We start from the raw sequence: 5,329 nt of genomic DNA, 5'->3' as shown, positions 1-5,329 counted from the left end.
AGAGTGACACGAACAACATCTTAGCTGCAGCACCCCAAGTGTCACTAAGCTGTCAGATAAGGACGTGCGCTTTGCGAAACGTATATGCATGCACACACGCAATACATGTCGGATAATTGTCGGAACATATACATGGAGATATGGATGGCAAGAGCTCTTTTTGTTTGAGAGAAATGTAAATACAGCACACTAATATCGAGATGTATGCATGCATGATGACTGAAAATCTTGCAAATCTCCTACCCCGACCGGTTCTCGAGAGAGATGAGAAAGAAATCTCGGACCTTTGCCGCGGAGCATGGCATGCGGTATGGATTCCCGGAGATTGGATTTGGACTAGCCTCTGACTTCAGAGAGAAACCTAACCAAATTTGTTTGCGACGCCCTCGTGACTAATTAATAATCAGAGGCGACCCCGTCGGTCCGTCTGCTGCGGCGTCTCTGTCAAGAGCGTCAACCCTCGCTCGATCTCCTTTAAACAAGACACGCCGGGAAATTATCTTTGTCTCTCCCCCACCCTGGCTTCCGCCGCTTGCGCGTGTCGCCTAGCAGGAGGTGAATATTCCTGGGCTGCTTTGGAGCATCTGGCTCTCATCCATCATGGAAGAAAAGCAGCTGAAGCTAGCTACCGTGCAAGCAAGCAAGCAAGAAAAGCTAGGGCCGGTCGACAACATCGGCATCAGGTCCTGATCGAATGGACCTGATCCTCGTGTACTTGGCCATGAATCCACCTATTTCTTTGCCAAAACCCTGGGCGTGGACTCTACACACGCGCGCGCGAGCTATCTGAAAATCGACCGGTGCCGCAAACGCTTTCTAGCCTCTAGCGCTTGTTCGTTTCTGTGGCGCTGGCATATATCGTTGTGGGCATGTGTATATAATCGTTGTGTTGTGTGATGTGCTAACCGTCGACCTGACCTAACACATGCATGCAGCTAGGTTTGAAGTGGAAGGTCAACGAGTCTGCTGGTACACATATCGATCATCAGTGCTGGGCTAGCTGAACCTGCTTTCTTCGTCTCCAGCATGGCAGCATCCCCACACGTCCTGCAATTACAAGGGGAGCTCTCATTTCGCAACAGCCGAGCTGACAACAAAATTCCTCGCATTGGACCGATCTTCCTGTCCTAGGCTGCTTTCCACCCACAGGTTCTGAAGCCACCGTTCAGACAAAGGCATGGATCGTATCTGTACTAACCAGCAAATTCCAAAGCTACTTTAAGCACATCGCAGAAAACCCTTAATTTGCTTAGAATCAGCAACGGCAATTCGCATAGGTCATCACCTTGATTGGCCAAAATTAAATGCGAGTCTCGTCGACGTACGCAGAGGTCGTACATACCCGGACTCCCCTTCTACCTCAACAAGCAGTGGGCGTATCTACGACCGTCGACTGCCATTTCACACGACAGGATCGATCGCCTTTGCGAATCTCATGCATGCGTTCCTCATGCAGTCCAGGCGACGGAGAGAAAGGGCAAAGCCCATGGCTAAGCTTTTCCGAGCAGGACAGTGCGAAAAGGCGCCATAGCAAGGGGCCCTGTAAAACAACTGAACGAAGCGAAACGAAACGGGTCACACACGACATCTGCTAGTGCCGATCGATGGCGCGCTGATGAGACCGAGTCCACGTCGGGCTGTCAATTTTGGTCTGGTCTGTGCATCACATCGATCGCCGGCCGCCGGGTTTAGCTCCGTGCATGTGATCATGGCATGGACTGGCCGGAGAAGGTTCCACCGCCACATTGCTGAAAATGGGGATAGGAAAGCAGTGGCGTCTCAAGGAAGGCTACCCATCGATCCTATCTTTGCCCGTCATGTCGGGAAGCTTACCCGTCGATCCTAGCTTTGCCCGTCATGTCGACTTTTCGATCCCAAGCGGATAAAGCTGACGGATGAGAGATTGAGATCTCCCCGATCACAACCAAAATTAACTAGCCCGGCAGTCACTCACAGCCTACCTATCTTATTTCGTAACAGAAGAAATGTCATATCTATCACCTATATATGGATGACTATATACTAGCTGCTGGGTGTTATTACCTTGGGACAGGACACTTGTATGTGTAGCTCGATCACTCCTCACGCTGTCAGCTGCCGTACGTCTCCTTTTGTAGGTTTCTAAAGAACCGTCAACTTTTGAATTCTTAGGACTAACAAGTCAATCAACCGTACCTTTTGTCATGGGGAGGCATAATTATCCGCGGTCTAAAGGCCGGATCAGAGAGTATCTGTTAATTAAAAAACAACACCTTGCTAGTTTAAGAAGGTGGTGCTTTTCACGTTACGGTCATCACCTTTTGATTATGCTAATTAAGCATGATATATACATGAGTTGAATTCATGTGAGCTAGTAGTCTCACTTGGCTCACATGCCAGACTGCTGCTTTCATTATCTTTTGAAAGAGTATCATCTCCCAGTCGACAAGTTGTGGACAAGTTCATGGCTTTGTTCTTGTCAATTATATAGGCCTTTTCTTGCCCGTTTTCCTAAGTAGACATTTTCCTGTGCACGTTGATCTAGCTTTGTGAGCCTGTCAAGTCGCCTGCCTGAGTTGGGAAAATTGACTTCTTTTGTTAGGAGCTTGCCCAAAGCAAACAACCAAATCGGTCGTTGTCTTGGGACAACTCTCTGCCTGAAGCTCTTGTTAGAGAATGTTGTTTCTCTTTAGTGCATTACCATGTGGTTGCTACGCTCTTAAGAGGAAAACAATATCGGCAGGTTAATGCACAACGATGACTTGTTGGCCTCAAGGGTACTAGCTAGTAGCAGTACGAATACTCCCATCCTAATTCTCCATTGTCCGAGATCCGAAGGGTACAGGCGCATGCACAATTATTCACAGGACGCATGCACAACAATATTGTTCATCATTTCAAAGCGAACGAAGGTTAAGAACATCAGATTTGTGAGAGCCAAGCATGTAGTTATTTATGGTTTGTGCTTCCATAGACTGATAGACCTCCAAATCTCACAACAGTGTAAACCTTGAAGATGTATCTTTATGAGTGAAACACAGATTAAATGATACCTGTCCGGGATTAGGGGTATGATGGCTGAGATTAAACGATACCACGATACTCTTTGGAAGTTTACACTGTTCTGAGATTTGGGATCTGTGTAAGCACAAGCCTTTATGGTTTTAAGCCGCGCCGCACATCCTACCGGTAGCGGCCCCATTCCCTGTCTTCCCGTGCAGGTTCTACGTAGCGGGGATGAAAAGCAGTAGTGCTGTAGGAAAATAGGGTTCCGAGCCAAACAATCTACCCTCTATTCCTCTTTTTTATCGTTGGTGCTGCTCAGAATACATATTGAGTCTAGAGGGTAAAGATCTAAATCCTAAATATTTCAATCTGTTTGTAGATAAGACTCGGTGACCCGTTCAACCAACCACAATCATTAACCAGCATCTAAAGCCGGTCCACAGATTTTGCGAGCCCAGGACAACACAATACGAAAGACCCTTTGTTTATACTGGCGGAGCTTCCTTAGGGCATCACCAACGCGGGCGCTTAGGCCAGACGCTAGGGTGAATATCCCAGCCGTTATCAGCAATTCCTGGTTGAGACGGGGATTAACACTTGCATCGACGCAACTTTCCGCGTCGGGCGCTTAGCCCAGCTTTTTCCGCATGGACCGTCGGAGAGTGGGCGCTATGGTTGATTCTGATGTTTTTTCAACTAAATTAGCGGCGGCTTAAGCGCTCCGCGTTGCCGGACACGGCGCTTATCTGATAATCTGAATTTCATGTATTCTTTTCGCTCGCATAAGCGTCTATCTAAGCGCTGAGCAATGTACATGCCCTAGCGCCAAGGGGGGCACTGCCCCCTACCCCCAAAAAAAATACTTAAAGGTATCCCTAATATTTGTTGGATCCCTCGGCATAGAGAAATATTATGAAATGCAATAATAATTAAATAATGCGTACATTTGATAGTTTCATGTTTTTGGAATCTTCGTGAAGACATTTGAAACTACTTACCTATATTGATCGAGTGAACTATATATCATGATACTTGTTTTCTACCAATAATTCTTTGTACATATGTATCTCTAGAATTAATCACTAAACATATACGGAAGTAAATGATCATATGCCCGTGCAAAAATTGAGTAGAAGAGTACACATATTTGTCACTGAATTAATAAGAGGATAGAATATACGGTCTCTCAAACATGTATGTTGCTGACAAGTAGAACTGTCCGAATAGGAAGAGACCTGCCCGCGGAATGGTATAGTTATGTGACTGTGTAGTTAATTTCCACTAATATATACTTACCACACCTTGGAAAGACACACATGAGGTCCTGTGTTGTTATGTACATTTGGGATGGCAAAAGAGAAATCATAGCATAAAAAATTATTAAAAAAATTGGAGTATTTTTTTTAGGTAACATGAGTCGGAGTAGAGACACGATAGGCCGAAACTTGAGCCATCTATATTTTGTAAAATTATTATATATAGTTGGGCCTCAAGACTGGAAGTGTACTAATACTATTAACGGGCCCATAGAGAACCAAGAGGAGGCGGGGCTCTCTCCAATCATTCCGAAGAGCCGAGATCTCGTAAAGGAAAAATTAGCTAGCTCAGCAGGTTTGGATCCGGGTGAATCAGTTCAGTGAAGAAAGGGAGCCTAAACTTAAGGCTTTTCCGAGCTCGCTCAGTTTGCTCACTGAGTTCTTAGATTAGCACATCTCGATAGTCTCGCTCATAAAGGAAGAGTAGCGCCCTAGCTGGACTCGCTTCGCTTTTCGACGTGGAGATTGCTGCTGGCGAAGCCTAGGGCGTGCTTTTCAGCCTCCCTTCTCGATACAAGACACACTACTTCTATCCTTTGAAATGGAGACTACAGAGAGCCTCTTGTCTCCCGCCGTTTTGGTTGTTATTTTCTCGGTCGTCAATTTGTGGATAACTTGATGTCTTTGTTCTTACCAATTATATCTCTTGCCCACCTTGATAATAAGCCTTTTTCCCGTACACATTGACCTAGCCACTACAGGAAAACAACTTTGTGTCGATGGCCCGACGGCGAAAGGTCGGGGTCGTCGGCATAGTCTCCAGAAGCCCACGGCCGAAAAAAAAAAAACCGTTGGCGCAGCTAAACCACGGCATCCTTTGATTTATAGGATGTTATCAGAAATTTCGTATGATTTAGATCTTGTGGAATTTTTTTCCTTCAATTGGTGTTTGATTCACGGGATTGTATCCTGCAGAAATATTTTAGTAGAAACTCCATAGTGCAGCTAGCATGATGTCTAACCTCATGGAAAAATCACAGAGGAAGGGCTCGTTTGATTCATGGGATAGGGAAAAAACATAGAAATAC

Source organism: Lolium rigidum, chromosome 6 (assembly GCF_022539505.1).
Source record: "Lolium rigidum isolate FL_2022 chromosome 6, APGP_CSIRO_Lrig_0.1, whole genome shotgun sequence".
Lineage (NCBI taxonomy): Eukaryota > Viridiplantae > Streptophyta > Magnoliopsida > Poales > Poaceae > Lolium > Lolium rigidum.
Note: the sequence above shows the minus strand (reverse complement) of the source record.